Below are 23,537 nucleotides of genomic sequence, written 5' to 3' on the forward strand. Positions count from 1 at the left end.
TATATATATCTTTGTTCCTCACCAAATACCAAAAGCTCATCCTTGTTGATGCCCTCATCCCATCCTGACATTTCCTTAAGATTAATCATCTTTACAGTTTGGGCTCTGTGTGTTCACCCTTTGACTTCTACCACAAACCATACTGACTTCATGGTGCTCCCTTCCTCTGGTTTGACAGGTGTGCCATTCCTTTGTGTGTTCAAAGAGCACAGATTTCTCCCTCTCTTCTTCTGATGGATGACAATAAAGAAGACACTGGGTCAACCACATAGGCATTCTTCTGGGTTTTGTTGTATTATTTTGGAGGAAAAGAAAAGGGATCAGTTTTATTGATAAATCTGACCCACACAGTAAACTTTGCATTGGACTTCTTGAGGTATTTTAATTTTTTTTTAGTGGAAAAATATTTTAAAAGACCTGCCATTTTCCTGCATTATTATAGTCCCTATCTCATTCTTTTCTTTTATCTATTCAATTGTCAAATACAAATAAGCACCTGTTATGAGTAAGATACTGTGTTAGGCCTCTTAAAGGGAGGTTGCATACCATGCTAATAAAATCTCTGTTTTATGTTAGTCAGATCTTCCCTGTTTTATTTCCCATTATTATCTTATTCTGCCTCATAATTTTCCCTTACTATATGCTTTCATCCAATCTAGAAAACCTCATTTCTCCACAAAATTATGGTAATCCTATTATTTAAAATATCACCATTCATGAATTATTTTCCATTGTTTCTTCTACTATAGACAAATCTTCATACGTATTTTATTAAACTTCACAACACATGATTCTGCTAATATTACAGATATAAAATAGAAGCATAGAAAGGTTAAATGACTTTCCATTGTCAAACGGCTCAATCAAGTCTTTCAAAACAGATCTAGCTGATCCTACCTGTATTCTTAACTAATATAAAATATTTCTGATAATTACAATCATGCTTCTATAACTTCCAGTGCACTTTAAATGCTCTGCTTAAAAATTTTAGCATTAACACAGTTGGCCTTCATGTGCAGGACTTTGAATAAATTAATCCTGACTGTTTTAGAAGCTGGTTGTACCTTCCAAGTTTCTATTAAAAAATACAGTTTCAAATGTTAAACAACTTTTCTGGGTTTCTTAGCTAATACAAATCCACACCACAGAAATTCCAAATATAACTAAGTAGTCCTCTGCAATTTTTCAATGCCTGCAGGCTTTTGTAGTTCTGTGGATTTGCTTTAATCTGTTGCTAGGAACATTGCACATTGCTCTAAACAGACTGCCAGTCTGAGAAATTTAGCGTGAATGACATAAGTGTTTCTTTTATCCAGGTCAGAAGATGGTGTGAGATGGTATGGGAGGTCAGGGAAGGGAAATGGAGGGAATTCCAGGACAAAGAAATCAATAAGAGGAATGGGAAGTGAAAAATGTAAGAATCTACAGACCTAAAAACAAAACAAAAAACAAACAACCTTTCCAACTGGAGCCCTCCTGCTCCCCACCAAGTTGCATCCTTGATAGCTTTTGGAATCAGTTCCATCTAATCTGATAACTCTGAAGGGCACAGGCAAAGCTGATGGCTTCTCATTCCATTGTCTCACCATTGGGAATCACAGACCAGATACCTTCGGATACCACAGGGAGTGACCCCACTTTGAGGCCTCATTCAAATGTCAGATTGAGGAATCGAATCGGGAAAGTTAAGAGCAAGAAAAGTTTTTTTTTTTGTTTGTTTGTTTGTTTTTATTTCCCCTAATACTTGTCTGCTCACAGCATGGAACACAGGCAGGCATCAGCTTTGAAATTAAATAGGAAGTTTGTGATCTGCATATGTATCATTTTTGTTTGGCCTTTGGGAGTCTGAAAAGCATAGGGGATACTGGAATTGATGGTATAGAGAAATTTCCACTTTTGACCCTTTCCTTCTGCTATGGAGATGGCCATGATTGTCACCAAGCTGAAGTCCCTCTCCAGCAGCAGAGAGCCTTTCTACCCTTGCTCACAGCTGCTTAGTGGTATGGTGAGTTTGGCATAGTAAGTACACCAAAGCCTTCTGACATGCTTTTAATTTCATATTCTACATCTTTGGCACTTTTAGAATTTGTTTTGGTATAAGGAATAAATCTTTTTAACTCTTTTATAAATGACTATCTAGTTGTTCCAATACCCAGTAAGTCTTATTGACTCATTAATCCTTCCCCAACAGTTTTGAAGTTATGAATTTTTATGCACTGAATTCTAGTGGGGCATTCTAATAACTGGAATGGAAAGTCTAGGAAGAGTAAAATAATTTTATTTCCCCTGAAACACCATATACATGTTTTTTTTTTCCTTTTTTAATTATTCAATGAATAAATGGAAGAAATATAAGGGGGAGAAGTCATGCTTTCTCTTTCAGGAGAGCAGATATTAATCTATTCTACAATTAACCTCTTCTACTGCTTAAAAACTCTTTAATACCTGTGTGCATTGTTGCTTAGTTGAGAAGTAAGGACATTGCAGACGACACTTCTGCTGGTTCAGCTGAAAACTGAATTGCTATTCAACTTATGTATTTCCTTTGACACATTTTATGTTTGCTAATAAAGGCACAGGCTGGACATGAATATTTTTAAGTGATAGAGATTCAGCTTTTGTTGGAGCAAAATAATTACCACAATTTTACTCTTCTTCTTTGAATTTATTATGAAAATCAGACTGAAAACAATGTTAAAAGGTTCTTAGGGAATCTGCAGAAAATCTGTCAATGTTTGATTGATTTACTCATTTATTTGTTTACTTGACAATTATTTATTGAGAAACTATTATGTGCCAAATGAGGGTTCCAACCAAAGGTGAATGATGAATCTGCAAAGAGATAATTTCTTTAATAATTCTAGCCTAATTAGCATGCTTACTAGACTTGAATGTGGAAGCATTTATTGTTAGACTCTAAATCAAATAGTAAGTCATTGTACAGGGGAAGTAAATGTCCTGAACTTATTTAGTAAAGAGGATTCATTTCTTTTCAACTTTTTCGGTTGGTTTAAAGTATTGGATTAAAAAAAAAACAAGCAAAAAACTTTTCTGGAGTTAACTAAGAGTTAGCTGTATTATGGGGCAAATTTGTTCTCAGAAAATTATTGTCTATGAAGGACTAATCAGGAGAGCACCACCATTGGCAAAATGGTACTTAGTAGTCAGGCTATTTCTGTATTGGTGTATTAGTCTGTACTAATCATGCCTTTTAATCTTCTTATCTCTTATGCTTTGACATCAGGGTCCTGGTGACAGTAGAGAGATTGGCCTTCCCAGGGTGAACCCATACCTGGAGGCAGCAAGCTCCCCTCAACACCTGACTTTCACATGCAAATCAATCAATCCAGAACACATTCTCCAACCATACTGCTCCCATACTAGGCCTTATTCATTTGCTGCATCCCTAGGACCAAATACCAGACAATTACAGAAGGCTTCTAACTCCAGAGCTCACTGGACTTATCCAAACTGCCCAGTTCTGAACTACTTACCTCCTCTTGTCTGTTCCTTCATGTGCAAACCAAAAGGTTCTTGCCTTTGTTTTCCACTGACTCTCTACCTCCTGACTGACTTTGGTGCTTCTCTATGTGGTCCTTGACTGGTGTGACATATCTCTTCTTCTTGGGAACTTAAGAATGACAAACTGCTGCCTTTTCAAGAGCAATCATCTGTTGGCATCGCCATATGGAATAAACAAAACTTACCATTTGAAAACATAGTTCTTACATGAATTTAGAAAGAGAGGAGACACTTCTTTATAACTACAAAATAACCCCTTTCCACATTGTCACATTCTGTTGAATTACGTCAAATGAAACCTCATTCCAAAAGAGAATAAAAGTTGAGGAAGGGACAGCTTCCCATTTGTTATATACTTTAACATCAAAATGCTCAGAGTATGCTGATCTTTAAAATATTCAATCAGAAAAGAGCATTAAGAAGTTTATTTTTTATCAATTTCAATATATTGTAATAGAATTTTTAGAAATTCCCTTGGCAAGAGGTAGTTATTTGGGAAGCCCACCCTACTAGAAACAACTTAAATGTTTAAGACAGGTATTGTATTGATTATAATACAGGATGAACATCCCTAATCTCCAAATTCAAGGTGCTCCCAAATCTGAAACTTTTTGAGTGCCAACATGACACGAAAAGTGGAAAATTCCACACCTAGCCTCATATGATACATTGCAATCAAAACACAGGTGCACTAAAAATATTGTTTAAAATTATTTTAGGTTATACATATTAAGTGCATGTGGAACATAAATGAATTTCATGTTTACACCTGAGTTCCATTTCCAAGATACCTCATTGGGTATATGTATACATTCCAAAATCCCTAAAAAGTAAAGATCTGCAGCTCTTCTGGTCCTAAGAATTTTGGGTAAAGTATACTCAACCTATAATATGTATTTAAGATAATTACTTTGGTCGGTGGGTACCTCCTGTGGTGGCCAATGACGACAGCTGTCATGATCTAGGTACATCTTCTAGCAACCAGACTCTATCCTTTGTATTTCCTTAGGAAACACATCCGATTCAAGATAATTAAGCCAGGGGCTGGATTTGTGGCTTGGTTTCGAACACTGCCTAGCATAGGAGACCCTGGGTTAGATCCTTCACAGGGAAAAACAACAACAACAAAATAGCAAGATAAATGAGGCAAACTTGGAGACTTGCAGAAAATGCCTATAGTCCCTGACTCTGTAGCAAATCATCTGTCACCACCTGTTCCTATTCCAGTGGCCAAGTCCAGTCCTTGCAGCTCAGGGTTCTACTGAGGAACCTTGTGACCTCAGAGGGACATTTCCAGATAATTAGTCATATTACAACCTTGCCTTCCATGTTCCTTCTCTGCAAACAACTTAGGCCTACTTCAAGGAATTTAGAAGAAATAGTTAAAAGTTATATAAGTGTTCATTATTTTATCTGAATCTACACTTCTTTCTAAGGAGTTTGTAGGCAGAGTAGAACTTATTGGCTGAAGTAAAGAGATTAAAAACTACTGATAATACTTAAAGCCACCCCATGTACTACAAATCATGTTTCATCTCAGTTTACCAAAAATCTATGAAAGTAAAAGCATGTCAGTATATAGGTTTCCAGACCTAGCTAGGTTGGATGGATAAACCAGCATGAATCACAGAAATATTAAGTTTTTACAGTAGGAATAGTTACTATCTGTATGGTAGCCATTTATCTCCCTTTCCCACTACCCACCCATTTCCTGCTCAGCCAATGGGAAGCGATCAATTGATCTCAGGGGATGTGGGTCTTTCCCCAGTCCCAGAGGATAAATCATAACTGCTTTCTTGGCCAAAGTGTAGAAATTTTGGGTAGGGCAAAGAAACAACATTCAGTAAATTAAGGATTTAATAAGTTGAAAGTCTGGAATAAAAGTATCAAGCTTAGAGAAAAAGAGGGAGCAAGAATACAATGTTTTTGCATTTTAGAAAATTAGAGATTATTATCAAATAAATACATAAAGGTTAATGTTTTCCTTCAACTAGGGAAGTTTAATTACATAGAAGTAAATGTGTTTGACCAGACTGGTATGTACTTTGAGGTCAGTACTGATAATCTCTAAACCTTCTAAACCTCTTTGCATTTTGAAGTAAGCTAGTTATCTAAAGAATAAACACAGGCACCATTCAAGGCTTTACCTAGCTATTTACATTGATTGTGTCTCATTTAATAGATGACTAACTTTCTAGTCTTTTTGCATGGAAGAAGACTATGGGTACCCATGGATCACATTTGAACATATTGAACTCTTATTATCAGAGAGATATGGGTATTCATATGTTAATCAGTGATTAGAGATCCTCATATGCATCTGTCCAGTCATGGTAGTAAAAGCAAGTTAAACATTTTTTAAAGAAGTGGCCACATTTTTAGATCATGGCAGCAGAAAAGTCAATGTGGTACAGGCTCCAATATGGAAATGTCAATCATCACTCCTTTGTATACCTCCAGTTCCACATCTGTGAAATGAAACCTTTCTTGTTCTAAGCTTGCAAAAGAAGCATGACAATGTTGGATTCAGACAGGCATTTTCTGCTGATCAGTCCATAGTGTTCTTACAAGAGAATGAAAGCAAAGAGACCATGAAGACAGTGCCCAAGGAACTTACCAGTCTGTATGTAGGTAGAAACAGGTAACATACTAATTTAGAATACTAGAATTTTTTTCTAAACTAAACTTAATTCAAAACTAGGATGATTTTGTTATTGTAGGTTATTTGTTAATTGTTTAAAATAATTGCTCATTGTAGTTAAATAAATTTATTTATTAGTATTTAAAACTTACTGGAGACCAGTTAGAAATGCAATTTAAATATGTAATGTTTTTCAATTAATTTTATGTTTCTCAGCAAAAGAATTCAACTTAATTAAGACAGACAAGTACATTCCACAGTTGACAATGTGTTTTATTAAGAATTTTTGCACTTGGCTTTGTTTCTGCTGACTCTGAACTTCCTTAAACATGTTATTATTCTTTCATTAGACATAAAAATTTGAGAATCTAGAGTACTTTTCAGTACTCCCTCATTATTACTTTTTTTATTGTTTTGTACTTTTTTTCTCCTTTCTAAATTTAATAGCTTTTCTAACTTTTTCTTTTTCTACCTATACAATACTAAATTCCTGCATTTTTCACTTTTATACAATATGTATTTCATGTATACGAATCTTCTGTATATTTACTTAGTTACCAGAAAACAGTGTGCCCCTTATACCGATTTTATAGATTTACTTGAGTAGCTAACATACAAAACTGGCTCAGGATTAAGGCCCATCTGTTTACCCAAGAGAGTAGTTTTGACTCCTATTGTGTGTACTCCTAGTGAGGACATAATCTATGCTCCTACATACTTTCACAAGCTTATTCAATAGTTGTATTGTCCTGTACACACAGAATGTGAAGTCACACAGTTCAAATATGCTGAAAACAAAAGCTCCATTAGGTTAATTATGATAATTATAAGCACCTCAAAACGATAGCAATTATTATCTAGGTTTGTTTGTTTGTTTGTTTGTTTGTTTGTTTTTTGGTCTTGGTTGTTTCAAAATCACTCCCCTCCTACACACACACACACACACACACACACAGGCATACCAAAGGCCAAGTAGAAGTTTTCATTTTCACAAGAAAACACACAGAAAACTCCACGTTATTCTTATCATCAGATCAGACCTCATGGCACTCTACTCTGGAAAGTTTCGACCACTGCCAAGTGGATGAAGCAAAGAATATACCACAGCAAGTACTCAAAAAAATATCTATCAGGTTAACATCTGAAGCAGTTTTCATATGCCTTCCAGTAAGCACTGGAATTCTGCATATGAACAGTTATGTGATTTGGCAGCAGCAATTAATGAAAGAATCCAAGAAAAATGGCACTTATAATGATCACATTTCGGCGCAGAAGAACAGCTCCATGCCCAATCTGTTGCCACAATTTGGACACCAGGAGAGCTGAATGGATAGTGACAGAATACAAGGGCAAAAATAAAACCAAGCATAGTTCAGGTCCTGAATTTGTGGTGTTATACATATCCCCAAATTATCAAACACAATTAACAGCAATACCTGGCAATTTGTCTCCAAATTAAGGAAAAAGCCCCCGACTCTCACCTTGCACAAACACACACTTCAGTGGTCAGTGACAAATGCAGGCTGGGAGACAGAGCAGCTGCTCTGTCCTGAGCTGCTTAAAGCACATTCGAGCCCGGCTCAGGTCCTACTCTGTGTTTGCTCACTGCAGTTTCTCCCATGACTCCATCACCCAGGAATGGAAACCACCGGCTCTCTCCCAGCCAGCGCTAGTGGGCTCCCCAGCTACTGAGCCCAGGTAAAAATGCTGAGTTCTGCAAGGTCACCACAAGGTGAATAAAATCAGACTGACTGTACGGGGGAGAGGAACGGCTGTCAAGGAAAGACCCTAAACTCCAGACACCTTGCCTTTCAAAAAATACCAAATTCCATAAATCAGAGCTGGGACAATAGGAGGTCACAGAAGCAGTAAATCTGAGAATCTCACATGGCATCAAGCCAAGGAGCTAACCCCGGGGGGCATTCATTAAGCAATAATCTCTTTCTCCTTTTCTCTCTCTCTCTCTCTCTCTCTCTCTCTCTCTCTCTCTCCTACACACACACACACACACACACACACACACACACACACACTGGCAGTCTTCATGGTAGCTATACTAATTGACGAGATATCTTTCTCAAGTCAAACAATTTTTTTCCTATATTTTCCAAGCAACAAGGCTTGAAGAAGAGTTTCATAAAATTAAAGCACTTGTCAAAATCAAAATAATTATTCTAAGAGCAAAAAAATTTCAGATCCATAAACTAAACCATATTAATTAAGTCTCATGTTTTGCTTACATACTGGAATTGTGCAAACAACTCCCATATTAAAAAAAAATAATAAAGATGTTGTTATTTCAGAGTTGACTGACAGAATCAATTAAAATTTCTCATAAAAATTCCTACCATCTTTTTCAAGATTAGTCTTGACTTATGCACATTTTAGTTTGGGCATCTACAAGAAGATATTTCTTGCACAAAATGCAATTGCTCTGTATGTATATACTATATAGATGCTGACATGTTTATAAAGTGTTTCTCTGTAGAAGCTGGGGTTGTGGCTCAGTGGTAGAGTGCTTGCCTAGCATGTGTGAGGCCCTGGGTTTGATCCTCAGCACCACATAAAAATAAATTGATTAAAAAAATAGGTATTATGTTCAACTACAACAACAATAACAAAGAAAACATATTTTTTAAAAAAGTGTTTCTCTGTAAAGTATCTCCAAGTTTTCATTTCTCAGGTTTTGATGTTCTCAGAAATGCAGAAGGAAAAATATTAATACTTACAAATACTCTATGAAACAGTATTTCTTTTTAGTTGTAAATTTTTCATATAGTCAAATAATTATTTACTGAATTGTAGAGTGATTGCTTGAACAAGAAATTGTGCTCACAGTTTAGCCACTTTCCTTTCCCTTCCTCCAACCACCAGTTAACCAGCAATTTATTTAACCTCCTAGGCATCAGTCTTGCAATCTATGAAACAGGGATTTGTTGCCAGCATTTTCTTTGTCTACTTCCTGGGTTGGGTGGTGTGAAGTTGAAATGGAACAATGTGTGGGAAAAAATGCTTTGTATATTGCAGAGTGCTGGGGAAAATGTGCTTGCTGGGAAAATGCACTTATCTCCCTTCAATTGCCCTAGTTAGTACCAGGACCAGTGAATTGTTTTCTGTATTCTCAGAGAGGGCTCCTTGAGCTTCATAGGAGAGTGCTTGTTTCAAGTGGGCTATAAATAGAGTTTAGGATTTTATTGAACTGCTGTTCTGTTTGTAGCAGGTCTTGATGGCAGTCACCACATGGCCAGAGTCAGTTAATTGTGAGCAACAGGAGTTCTGTCTAGTCTTGGAGGCAGAATCAGACCAGTTGAAACTGATAAAAAATACTCACATGCATGACTGTTTTCACGGTTAGCTGGGTGTCCTGGTGTACTCCTGTGTTCCAGGGGGTTGGGAAAGAGAATTAATGGTGGGGAAAGGTTGGGGATGGAATGCAAAGTTCACTACTGAGTTAATTCAGCAACAACTGGATCTAGGCATTCATGCTAATGTTCCAACAATTACTTTTGCACTATTTAGAGGTTAGGTTGTGGGAAAGGGAGGACCAGGGCAGGAAGACAGGTGGAGAAGAGGCAAGGAACTAACAATGTGACCACATTTTGTGTCTTATGAGACATATAGGACTGTGAATTTTAGAAATATTATCTCAGTTAATTCTCTTAAGACTTTTATGAGGTAGTTGTTATTATTCTTATTTTAGAGATGAGAATAATTAGCCTACACACTATAAACTAGTGAGTGGTGGAGTTTGAATTACAACCAAGGTCTGCATATCTTAGAGTTCCATATTCTGAGTTAAAGTATAACTTTCTCAGAGAAAAGAAATAAAATTTGCCTTTTACATAGCAAGATAGGAAAGGCAAAAATGCAAATTACCAAGAAAACTTCTTGAGTGTATTTACCAGGCAAGTAAATTTTATAAGGAGTTCAGAGTTTTTTTAAAAAAAATACATTTTAATTTTTTTTTTAACAATTAACTTGTGGCAAGATGCAGGCAATTTTTGTCAATAGGAGCCAAGACTATTTTAAAAATGGGGTCCTATCTCTCAAGTTGAAAAAGCAAGTTCAGAAGTCTTTCTCTGTAGTAGAAAGCTACTCTGTTTTTAAAAATACAAATCATGCACTAATTTATATTAATTTGCTTAAATTACCAGGCCCTGAGGAATGCCCTAAAATGAAGCAAGGCAATCTCTTGATCTTAAAGGTAAGAAGAATTTTTTTTCCAACTACAGTTTGGAGTATATTATGGTAATTCTATTTTCAGTCTCTTGAGTTTAAGGACATTAATAAATAACAGGTTCTTTCTACCCATTTGATTGTAAAGCTGGAGGCAGAATCTGAATTGCAACCCTACATTGGGTATGAGTGTCATTCCCAGCTATAAGAAAAATATTTAAATTGTATCCTCAGGCCACTAGTCCAATTCATACCAAATTCTCAAACAGTTTGTTTCTGCCTTCAATATCCCCTTTTTCCAGTTTTTTTTTCAGTTTTCTTTGAGAATGCCACTGATTATACCTTGCCTCTGCTTTTGAAAATTTCATCTATAGAATGTACAATCTAAAATCTCTCATGAAACCAGGCTCTTCATTTTCTCCAAATTTAGCCATAGGAAACTATGAATCTGAAAGTCTTACAAATAGAAACAATTTGCTGTTTTTAGATACATTCAGTAAAAAGAGAAATAATACTTATAGTACTAAGGTTACTAACTAAGGTAGTAGAAAGTTAAAATAAGTAATAAAAAAGATTACATGTATTTTGTCTCAATTTTCTAGCTAAATTCTGAGTGAAAACAAAAGAAAATCCTAGCAGTATCCTGAGATCCTTAAGGATGCACATAAAAGTAAGGAGTCTTCAGTTGTTTGGTATTTATTGCAATGCTACCTCAGCTTAGAATGTGCTTTTGAAGTTCACTGCAACCTGCTTATTCTGGTGGTATCAGATTTAACTAATGATAAAGTTTTTAAATGAGTTAATATGTTGTATAACATGTATAACACATGACAAAGTTAAAAGGCTATTTTCTCATTACCAAACCCATTCTATTTCTCAGTGAAGGATAAGAAAAGAGTCAAAGTCAGAATTTAAAAAAAAAGAAAAAAAAGAAAGGCCATTGCAGTTATTTTTCAACAAAATAAGATATAAAAGGAAAATTTTCAATTATGTCTCAATTCAGAAATAATAAAAATGGAAACCGTTCTTGGTATTTAATTATTATACTACCATAGTAAGATATTTTTTTATATCAGAGAAAACATTTGCCATTTGTTTTTTTTTTGGGGGGGGAGGGATTGGCTAATTTCGCTTAGCATTATCTTCTCCAACTACATCCATTTACCTGCAAATGCCATGATTTTATTCTCTTTTATTGCTGAGCAATATTCCATTCTGTATATATGCCATATTTTTATAATCCCTTCATCTACTGAAGGGCATCTAGGTTGGTTCCACAGTTTAGCTATTTTGAATTGTGTTGCTATAAACATTGATGTGGCTGTGTCCCTGTTGTATGCTGTTTTTAAGTCCTTTGGGTATAGACCAAGGAGAGGGATAGCTGGGTCAAATGGTGGTTCCATTTCAAGTTTTCCAAGGAATCTCCATACTGCTTTCCATATTCGCTGCACCAATTTGTAGTCCCACTAGCAGTGTATGAGTGTGCCTTTTTCACCCCTTTCTCACCAACATTTATTGTTGTTTGTCTTCATAATAGCTGCCATTCTGTCTGGGGTGAGATGGTATCTTAGAGTAGTTTTGATTTGCATTTCTCTAATTGCTAGAGATGATGCACATTTTTTCATATATTTGTTGACTGATTGAATATCCTCTTCTGAGAAATGTCTGTTCATGTCCTTGGCCCATTTATTTATTGGGTTATTTTTTTGGTGTTTAGCTTTTTGAGTTCTTCATGTACCCTAGAGATTAGTGCTCTAGCTGATGTGTGAGGGGTAAAAAATTGCTCCCAAGATGTAGGCTCCCTTTTCACCTCACAGATTGTTTCTTTTGCTGAGAAGAAACTTTTTAGTTTGAGTCCATCCCATTTATTGATTCTTGTTTTTAATTCTTGTGCTATAGGAGTCCTATTAAGGAAGTTGGGGCCTAATCCCACATGATGACTCATAGTTGGGTAGGGAAAGGGAACATGGGAGAAATAGACAAACTCTAGATAGGGCAGAGGGGTGGGAAAGGAAGGGAGGGGTCAGGGGGTTAGCAATGATGGTGGAATGTGATGGACATCATTATCCAAAGTACATGTATGAAGACATGAATTGGTGTGAACATACTTTATATATAGAGATATGAAAAACTGTGTTCTATATGTGTAATAAGAATTGTGATGCATTCCGCTGTCATGTATTTTAAAAGTAAAGGCAATTTAAAAAATATATATTTTCTTTTTTTATATTCAGTACAGCCAGTAATTGCCTAAGGGTCTTTTACCAGAGCATAAAATAATTTCATGGTGTTTCCTCCATTTCTTTGTCTCAGAAATTTTATTTTTGTCTTTTGGGTTTTGAGATCCTGGTTTCAGAATTATAATTTGAAAAGAAAATTGCATTGAAATGTAAAAGTATGATAAAAAAATCATTCAGAAGCATGGATGACATTCCAATAGTGACCAGAGTAAAGATGTGTTAGTTTTTTTTTTTTTTTGGTTGCTTCTTTTGTTTTCTTCTTATAGAGCTGGGATTTGAACACAGGGGGCCCTACATACCAGGAAAGAACTTTACCACTGAGCTACATCCTCAGGCCCTTCTTTGGTTCTTGAAGAAGCCTTCCTGGCCTGTCCTAGTGGTGATGTTTAAGTCAATTCTTAATGGAGTCTGGCCTAAAGTCTTTGGAGTCCGTCCATTTAGGATACAATGGGGTTCATGGATGAGCAGAATGGAATTTTTTCTAACTTGAAAACTAATAAGAAAAAGCATTTTTGAACACTTTTTTTCCCCTTCTGTTCTCTTCAATTCTGCTCCTTTTTTCAGAACTTTGGAACAACTTTACTTGATTATACCTTGAATCTGTGAAAGTCATTTAGATGAAAACCAAGTGTAACCAGAAATATGTAAGCTTTTAGGATTGTAATCATTTTATGTGGATGTTTAAAGACAAACTGTGAGGTCTTTTTACCTACTACTAAAGATATATGGAAATATACATGCTCTTTACCTTAAGATAGGGTTACATTCTAATACACCTATCACAATTCCAAAATACCATAAATAAAAAATGCATTTAATACATCTAACAAACTGAACATCTTCACTTAGCCACACAGTACACTGTAGAGCATCTCTGTTCACTCTCATGATCATGTTGTTGACTGTGAGCTGTGCCTCACTGTTGCTTAGCATGGCAAGAGAAGATCATACCATATACCATTAGCCTATGAAGACCAAAATTCAAAACTCATATTACACTTTCTGCTGAATACATACAGCCTTTGCATCACTGTAAAGTTAAAAAGTTGTAACTGAAGCCTTCATAAACACAAGCACCATCAGTAGTTAAAATGATTGAAATTGAACACTTCCTGAACAGTTCTAATTTTCCACATTTTTAAACATATTTTTTATTGAATGGCAATTTTATTTCTAGGTACAAAAGATGCATATATTAATCACTTTTCTACCCTAAAATGTGAGGAACTAGTCCTAGTTTTACCCAATACTTTCCTAAACACATTTAATTGGATTTGGAAACAGAAACGTATGAAGAAAAAAAAAAGAATATCCCTTTGTGAATGTAAGGAAAGGAATATGGGAGCATTTAAAGTTATTTTTAAAAAATAATGATGGAGATCATTGGACATACTTGAAATCTTTGTAAAAATATAGCTGTGTAGTACAATTTTACCTCACACTCACATGGCATGAGACATATTCCTCAGGTGGCTCTCAGCAGGTACCAGGCAGCCTGAGGTGGGTGATTATAGAATCAGCTGCAGTTCCACCAGAGTGCTAAGTTCAGGGCTCCTTCAGGGAATCTGAGATATCCAGGAACATAGGTATTCCTGTATTCCACCAAGTGGAATCTTGGGAGAAAACTTTCAAAAACATCAACAGCAATGTCCTGGGTTTTAGAGAACTTAATATACATCCAAATGCCATGTTACAATCATGATTAAAATTAGAGGGCTATGTAAGAGTTTTTTAAACATATTTTAATTATATATTGTTATTATGTATATTATTATATGTGTTACATATTACAGAAAGTAATAATACATTACCCAATCAAGCATATGAGAAAATAGGGGGTACAATGATCACATTTTGTAATCAATATTTCATAGTACAGAAAAATATAAAATATATACTTTATACTGTGAGATTTATCTCTAAGTAATGAGATAATAACGATTGTATTTTTGTTTTCCTGATTTTTAAATGCTCTGCAATGACTATTACTTCAACGTAATGAAAGAAAGAAAAACAGAAGAAAGAAAGAGAAAAGAAGGAAGGGAATGAAAAAGGGAGAAAGAAATACAGTAACTTCCGTTCATGATGTGGGGGTCATTTTTGAAAACATATTTCTTGACATAGCTACTTTGTCATACTTATAATTTCTTTAGGTGGAAATTTTCACCTTCAGACATGTTATTACCATTATTCTTACTATCTGCACTGAAAATGTCCTCCAGTACACAGAACAAGATTCTAGATGCTACAGTATTACAGTATGAGGAAAATCTAGAGCAGTTTGGGTTCCATTGAATTATAAGATATAAAAATGGGATATACGGAAAATGATGGATGTATACATGTGCATGTTTGCATATGGTAGACTCCAATTTAGAGAGAATGGTTATGGTACAGATATAAATAGCATGATACCCATTCATGAGTACATGACCACAGTCTTAGGGTAACTTGTCCATTTCTAAAAGATGAATGGTGAACTAACAGTACCTATATGAACAAGAAAAGTTATTGTTTCCTAAGAAATTATATTGTTTTAGCACATATTTCAGATACATCTCTTTTGTAATGGAAACCTAAATTGGCTTGGAGTGAGCAAGACAAATGGGAGACATTACATCTCTGATGCTACTTGAGGCTTACTTACTTTGGTTTGTGCTCCATGTATCTTTCTGGTTTAACCAGGAGCCAGGGTCAGAGGTTTTAGGATTAACAAAAAACACCAAACAAACATTAGCCTGATAATTAAATAACAGATTCAGGTCCTCAATGTATATTTTCTTGAGAATCAGAGTCTCAAACATTAAAGTCTGATTATTTGGACTTATCCTAAAATTTATTTGCCTCCTACTAGTTGGTTAAATATTTTTAAAGTACTCAGACAAAATCCACAAGAATTGAGCATTTTCCTTTTTAGTAGTTAAGTCATAGCCATGAGTTCCCTTTTTAAATGGGAATAAAGTTTTCTAAAATGCTTACATGGATAAAAAGCTTTATTAGCTGACCAAGGCTGTATTTCCAAAGAATGAGATTTGACTTTTAAACAGAATCAACGTGGATGGGATTGGGAGTTCACTGTGCTCTTCAGATATTATTAAGCTGGAGGCTCAAAAATAAAATGAAAATCTTTGAAGAACTCTCTCAAGAAAAACAGAAGATTCTGTTACTTATATAATATCTTCAGTTTGGCCTGTACCTAAACAAATGTATGTGTTTGTGTTATTCCAAATCTTAATTTGGGCACTACTGCAATTCCCATTTCCTCCCTTTCCCTCTCATCCCTCTTCCCTATCTATAATTCATCTATTCCTCCCATGCTCCCCCTCCCTACCCCACTATGAGTCATACTCCTTATATCAGAGAAAACATTCACCATTTGTTTTTTGGGGATTGGCTAACTTCACTTAGCATTATCTTCTCCAGCACCATCCATTTACCTGCAAATGCCATGATCTTATTCTCTTATAATGCTGAGTAATGTTCCATTGTGTATATATGCCATATTTTTTTAATCCATTCATCCACTGAAGGGCATCTAGGTCTGCTCCACAGTTTAGCTATTGTGAATTGTGTTGCTATAAACATCCATGTGGCTATGTCCCTGTAGTATTCTGTTTTTAATTCCTTTGGTATAGTTTGAGGAGAGGGATAGCTGGATCAAATGGTGGTTCCATTCCCAGATTTCCTATGAATCTCCATACTGCTTTCCATATTGGCTATACCAATTTGTAGTTCCACCAGCAATGTATGAGTGTACCTTTTCCCCCACATCCTTGCCAACACTTACAGTTGTTTGCCTTCATAATAGCTGCCATTCTGACTGGAGTCAGATGATATCTTAGAGTAGTTTTGATTTGCATTTCTCTGATTGCTAGAGATGATGAGCACTTTTTCATATATTTGTTGGTTGATTGTATATCCTCTTCTGAGAAGTGTCTGTTTAGATCCTTGGCCCATTTGTTTATTGGGTTATTTGTTTTTTCAGTGCTTAGCTTTTTGAGATTAGTGCTCTATCTGATGTGTGAGGGGTAAAAATTTGCTCCCAGAATGTAGGCTCTCTGTTCAACTCACAGATTCTTTCTTTTGCTGAGAAGAGACTTTTTAATTTGAGTCCATCCCATTTATTGATTTTTGGTTTTAATTATATTGTTATAGGTTGTGGCCTAATCCCACATGATGAAGATTAGGGCCTACTTTTTCTTCTAGTAGACTCAGAGTCTCTGGTTTAATTCCTAGGTCCTTGATCCATTTTGAGTTAAGTTTTGTACATGGTGAGAGATAGGGGTTTAATTTCATTTTGTTGCATTTGGATTTCCAGTTTTTCCAGCACCATTTGTTGAAGCAATAGTAACAAAAACAGCATGGTATTGGCACCAAAACAGACTGGTAGACCAATGGTACAGAATAGAGGACACAGAGACTAACCCACAAAATTATAATTATCTTATATTAGACAAAGGTGCCAATAACATGCACTGGAGAAAAGATAACATCTTCAACAAATGGTACTGGGAAATTCCAGCTATTTTTAGAAACTGCATAAAATTGTATTTTTATGGAATGACCGAATATCATTCTATGAAATTTCATCTTAGTTTATAAAAAATAATTGAAAAATGGTAGCTTATGCATGCATAGCATATTAATAGCCAAAATCTGTTTTAAGGATTATATTCTATCAAGAAGAAAGACAATCCTATTTGTTAGTGTAATTGCCTCCTGCTTGAAAACTAGTAGTTTATCATCGGGACAAGTTTCTATTTAAATGTAAAGACCTTAATAGTAAAGAAAATTAGATATATAAACTCATTACCATACAGTGTGTATATCTTTCTATCTAAATATACACACAGATATGTGTAAATGTATATATATGTATTTTTTTTCTATATGTAGAGTTTTATGTGGTTGTGGTAATACTTCACACATAGAGGTTTTATTTATCCTTTCACTTACAACATTTTATAAGCATTTTTCTTTTATCCACAATCTTCAAATGTGATATAATATTATGATAAACTTTGTAAAGTATAAAATACAGAAATAAAATAGTTATTATATTTGTGATTTTCAATGCCTGCATAGATTTTTTAAATTAATATGATAGTTTATTTCTGTTTTCCCAGCTTGGGACCATAACTTTGACTTTTTTTCCAGCTTTTTGGGGGGTAAAATTGTACACTACTATACTACTAAGCACATTTACGGAGCCAGACATGGTGGCACACACCTGTAATCCCAGCAGCTTGGGAGGCTGAGGCAGGAGAGGTCTCAAGTTTAAGGCCAGCTTCAGCAAATCAGTGAGGCCTTCAGCAATTTAGTGAGACCTTGTCTCATACCAAAATAAAAATAAAAAGAACTGGGATATTGCTCCATGGTAAAGCACCCCTGGGTTAAATAAAACAAAAACATTTATATTTTCCTGTAGATTTCTTTTCAAAGTTTCCTTTTAGAATAAATTTATAGAAATAAAAGGACCCCTGGGTCAAAAAGTGAGCTTGTGTTTAGCCAACCTCAGTAAAAACAATTTAATATTTTCATTAAAACTACTTGCTGCATTTGGAAAGCAGAACACCATCATAATAAATGAAAGCATAGAAGTTTATGTATAAAAGATTTTTATCGTTAGACCCTTTGGGAAATTACATGGTGTGATGGAAGTCCAGAAAATTAAGAAACTGAGGAATGAAACTAAGAGACCTGCCACAGGTTGTCAAGACTCAGTCATGTTAAGTGGAGGACTTGTAATTAGTGATGCAGGTTATCTGACTGCAGTGTCCATGCTTCTGATTGGTGCTGTGCTATATAATGAAGCCTACTGATGTGTATACTGTTCTTTGCTTTAATTAGGATCAAGAAAAAAAAAAGGATAACACACTACAAGAATCGTGGACTTGCAGAGCTCTACCATTATTTGGGATATTATCCCTGTTATTTCACATGTGAAAAGATTGGGTTATATAAAGTTGAAGTCATGTCTCAAAGCCATACAGCTATGTTGGTCTGAAAATTAAAGATGAAGAAGATACTGTTTAACAAAGTTGGTGCTTCATTTATATGAAGGGCAAGGCTGAAAGTTTCACAAAACCAGCTTAAGTAATATCTACCACTTATTGAGCAGTGGTTATATTCCAAAGACTTTGAATACATTTTTATCATCCTCCCAATGTGCCAGAAAGATAGACTCTTATTTTATCTCATTTTATGATTTTATAATGTTACAGATGAGGAAACTAAGTTTCAAAATTTTAAGTGGTTTTTCCAAATTACAGATCAGGTAGTGGTGAATCAGTTTGAGTCTAAAGATCATGTGCTTTCAAATATACCTGGGAAGGGGGCAGTTTATATTCTCATCCTGGGTAGAATGCAGGGGAATTACAGAAAGAAAAATACCTTAATTAGACATGAATGTTCCCTACTCCTTGCTATGTGTCTTTGACATTGACACCCACCCTATCAAACCCCTGCAACAAACTCAGAATGGCTGATGCCTTTCACCACTTTTCACTCCTTTGATATGGAAACCCTGCCCAGTCAACTTGACTAAGCTTTCTTTATCTTCTATCATTGTCTCCCCAGAAACTTTACAAAACAATAAGAGAGCTTAGAGTTAGGTGCTGAAGGTCCTTGAGGTAGGATAGAAGACTTAAGAATATGTAGAAAGGAGACCAACAGGGAAGAGGAAGAAACAATTTTCAATCTGAGAAGCTCCATGAACATCCTAAGCCTGTTGTTTTCCCAGAACAAATTCTTTAAAAGCCCTTGGATCTTTGAGTAGTGTGAAGGTAGGTGATTAATTCCTACATACATTGTTAGCTTATACAACATACTTTCTTTAGACTAAATACAGCCAGAGGAAAAATACTGTCAGAGACTTTTGATCGGTGTATATTCCAAACATTGTCTGTTGACTGCATGACATCAACCTAGAGACCCTGAAACAAACAGACCACCAGGATCTTCCCCGTGCTCCATATTGGATACCCAGTTGATGAATTATCTTGACATTCCTTCTTTCCAATGGCTTTTAGAAGTACACTAATATGAACAGAGACAGAGGGGAGAAGGAGTGGAGGTACTTCCTTTGTGCTATCTGGAAAGCCATCTCTCAGAACATCATCAGACCCTGAGACAGGCTGAGGAAGGACCATTCTTTCTTACTTGAAGAAAGTAAAAATGGCTGGTGATAACAAAACAAAGCAATAACTACAACAAACAAACAAACAAACAAACAAAACCCACTTATTTCTTAGGAACTGAAGGAGCATTAGAGAGAATGACATGTAAATGACCAAATGACAAAATGAACCAAAAAGTAGGGCAGTGGTGAGAGGAGTTGAAAGGAAGAACTTTACAAAGCAGTGCCTCAGGGAGTTAGAAAGCTAACACCTGCCTAAGTACTGAGGTGAAACCAACAAGGTGTGAAAATGCCTGTCTGGAGTCCTTAGGACTTAACTCTGAGGATCTTGCTTGCTCTATACTGATGCCTGCTACACAGTTTTCTCAAAAGGATCACAATAAAATAAAAAGCCTATTTTTTTTTTTTTTTTGGAATTGGGACAAAAAAATGAAAAAAGAATGCTGGAACATTTGGTTTCTTTCATTCTAAGAAGTAATAAACAGTGATGTAAAACTGTTGAAACAAGTAAATAAACATATTTATTAGGGTAAGTTGGTAGGGACAAACTCCTAAACCCCAGATAGGTCAACATTGTGCTTATAAAGTTTCACGGGGAGGGGATGGTTCTGGGAAAGGGAGGGAATAAAGAAAAAAAAAAAAAAGTAATGCTCAGAGGGATAGAGACCAACGTTGAGTCCTCCAGGTAAAAAAATAAATTCTCCAGGACTGGGGACATCACAAAAGCTGTGGCAGATCCCTGGCATAATAGTGCATGGAGTGCCCCAGAGAGATTATAGGACTTGCTGGAGAAAGGTGGCAGTACAGGGTGGTCACTGGGGCCGGCCCCCAGCACTGGAGAGAATGAGATATAAATGACCAAAGCATTCACACTGAATAAAAACAGGTTAAAGTGCAGAGTGGTCAGAGCCATTGAAAGGAAAATAATTAACTAAGCAATACTGCTGGGAGTTGAAGGCTAACATCCATCTAGATACCAAGGTAGAATGACACAGGATGAAAATGCCTATCAGTATGCCCAGGGGACAGGGCTTCAAAGCCAGACAAGCACCCAGAGTCCCAGAGATCTTGGCACAGAGGCATCAGAACCACCCATCACAGGACTGGGCTTATGCATGGATAATGTCAGCCTAGTGTGAGGAGAAGACTTCTGAATCCTCTCTGTGAAACTTGAACGTAACCCCAGTTCTAAGGGCAGGAAAATGAAGTGAAGCTAAGATTAAGTAATAAGAGCTAAGATTGAATTTTTGTTTATTCAAATTCCTGGTGACTTGAATTTCAGGGTTTGACTGACAATAATTAGAAAAACAATAGAATTGTTTAGCATTGAATCAGTACAGGAGTGAGAGTTGCCATTATAAATACACAATTTTACAAATACCAAAGGAGACCACTACTAGTTGAAAACACCATTTAAATTTTTTTTATTGGTTCTTTTTAGCCACACATGATAGTAGAATGTATTTTGACGTATTATATATACATGGAGTATAACTTCCCATTGTTGTGGTCGTACATAATGTGGAGTTACACTGGTTCTGTATTCATATATGAACAAAGGAAAGTTATTCCCATTCATTCTACTGTCTTTCCTATTCCCACCCCCTCCCTTCCCTTCATTCCCTTTGTCTAATCCAATGGACTTCTATCCCCCTCTCCCCTTATTATGTGTTATCATCTGCATAGCAGAGAGTTATTAGACTTTGGTTTTGGGGATTGGCTTATTATATTTAACATGATAGTCTCCAGTTCTATCCATTTACTGGCGAAAATACAATTTTGATATTGGGTGCTTTTGATTTGGTTAGAAAGGTAAATATAGAGATTTTAGAACAACATGGTATAGATCTTCAGTAAAGTTAAAAAGTGTACCCTTGTATTTTTCTCTACCACCTGAAAATATGCAAAACTTTATTGAGATTGAAGTAAATGTGATTACATCAGGAAAAACTATATGTAAAAAAGCTACATATTTTAGAACAGTCATGAGCATTCTCCCTGTTAGCTAATTTCTAAATTGTATTAGTAGCCTCATTTTACAAATGGGAAATTAAAACTAGAGATTACCCAAGTGAATTTGTGAAAATAAGAATTTTTTTTTAGAGAGAGAGAGAATTTTTTTTAATATTTATTTTTAGTTTTCGGTGGACACGACATCTTTATTTTATTTTTATGTGGTGCTGAGGATCGAACCCAGCGCCCCGCGCATGCCAGGCGAGCACACTACCACTTGAGCCACATCCCCAGCCCCAATAATAATAATTTAATGAAAAATCTGGTGAAAAATGTTTATTTATTAACTCCCAATTTTGTGCTTGTTTTATAAGATCACAGGGATTATGCAGCAATATTTTTCCTCTCAAATCTCAAATTTCTAAAACAGACCCTAAATTAAAAAAAAAAAAAAGTCACCATCACAGAGAACAATCGATACCCAGGTGTGCATGCCACATCTCTTTGGCACATTAGGATTGGTTCCTTCTGCCTTCTCTCAAATGCCTTAGAAGTAGACTGTATAATCTTAGACCATGTAATTTATGATTGTCAAACACTGTTGTCAAACAATCTATTTCAACAAGACTCTGCTCTGCAAACTCAGCTGCAGTTAACTTTGACTTCATTGGCAGAGCACATTGCTGCCTTGCTAAGAAGCATGTGATCCAGTGTTCTAGATGCACCTTCCCTTGATCTACCTCCATCACTCCACACCCCCAAGCAAGTTAGATGAGTGGGAGCCAAGATAGATGACTTGCAACTGATTTTATTTATCATTTCTTTGGGTCAGGAGTGAAAACATTCATTTGGAAACCATTAGATTGAACCAGATTGGAACAAGTTTGTTTTCTAAATCCGAGGTTCATGTTTACTGAGGAACTTTATAATTCTGGACGATTGAAGTATTTAAATGGGTGGCTGATGAAATGCAAGGGGTGCAATGCTCCATGTAGAAGAGACAAATAGAGTTTGTCTGAAAGAGAGATACTGGATATGCCTCTGACCTATGTCTTAGCATGAGTGACCTTCTGAGAGTCTAGGGAGATTACATAGATAAGTGGATATTTCTAGGGAAACCACCCTGTCTTTAATTTAAATTTTCTAAATAAGTTTATTCAGAAAAATTATCAAGGGATTGGACACGGCTAGGTTCTGGCTGACCTCTTCTTTTTGAAGCTCAAAACTGATCAACATAATTCTTTGTAGAGCACGAAAAGTTAATGAGCACTAATGGGGCATTAGCAGAAGGCCAAAGGAAAAAAATCCAGAGTTCAGGAAATTTACATTTTAATGCTGTGGCACACCTGAGCAAAGTATTTCAAATCATAAAGCATTTGCCACTAATAAAGAACCCTCCAACAGCAGAGGAACCATTTGTGATTAAGACAAATTTTAATAAAATCCCTAAGCAACAGAGCTGAGGAGAAAGTTTTACATCTTCCTATACCAGATGGTGCCATTTCATCAGAGTTTCGCTCCTTGGTACGTTCAGTTAATTAAAGTCCTTACTGTTTGTTAATGGCAGATTTGTGTAGCAAAAATGACTCTGGAACAGATGTCGGTAAATTTGTCAAAGCGGCTGGATAATAATCCTGACTGTGTTCTGAATGACTCTCGTTTTTACCCACGAGCACCCTTATAGGACCTGAAGATCACCTTTGCCTTTTCTTCTTTTTAAAAAAAGACAAGGGAAAGTAGGGGTTTGGAAGAGAAAAGGAAAAACAGCAAGATTCTCCCTCAAAGTCATTTTCTTGGAAAAGGACAATCAGAAAGGAAAGCTTTCCAGCAGACAGTTTCAAATGCAAAAGTATCAAGATGATATATT

At 35.8% G+C, this 23,537-nt stretch overlaps 1 protein-coding gene and 1 long non-coding RNA gene across 5 annotated transcripts in view; one reads left to right on the top strand and one right to left on the bottom strand.

The window, feature by feature from the left end:
* Positions 1-23,537, bottom strand: part of Arhgap24 (Rho GTPase activating protein 24) — a 486,377-nt gene that overhangs the window by 166,079 nt on the left and 296,761 nt on the right. Inside the window, exon 1 of one of the 4 annotated variants that reach the window (XM_048784719.1) lies at positions 7,645-7,819. The exons of the other annotated variants lie outside the window; for them this stretch is intronic. The gene's annotated coding sequence lies outside the window, so the exon portion shown is untranslated. Of the gene's footprint in view, positions 1-7,644; positions 7,820-23,537 lie in introns of those variants that run through there. 4 annotated transcript variants of the gene reach the window in all.
* LOC125611062 lies at positions 9,608-18,615 on the top strand. The gene is made up of 4 exons (XR_007341167.1): positions 9,608-9,838; positions 10,318-10,367; positions 10,942-11,009; positions 18,430-18,615. It is a non-coding gene; the product is annotated as an uncharacterized LOC125611062 (long non-coding RNA).

The sequence above is a fragment of the Marmota marmota genome, unplaced genomic scaffold, assembly GCF_001458135.2.
Source record: "Marmota marmota marmota unplaced genomic scaffold, marMar, whole genome shotgun sequence".
NCBI lineage: Eukaryota > Metazoa > Chordata > Mammalia > Rodentia > Sciuridae > Marmota > Marmota marmota.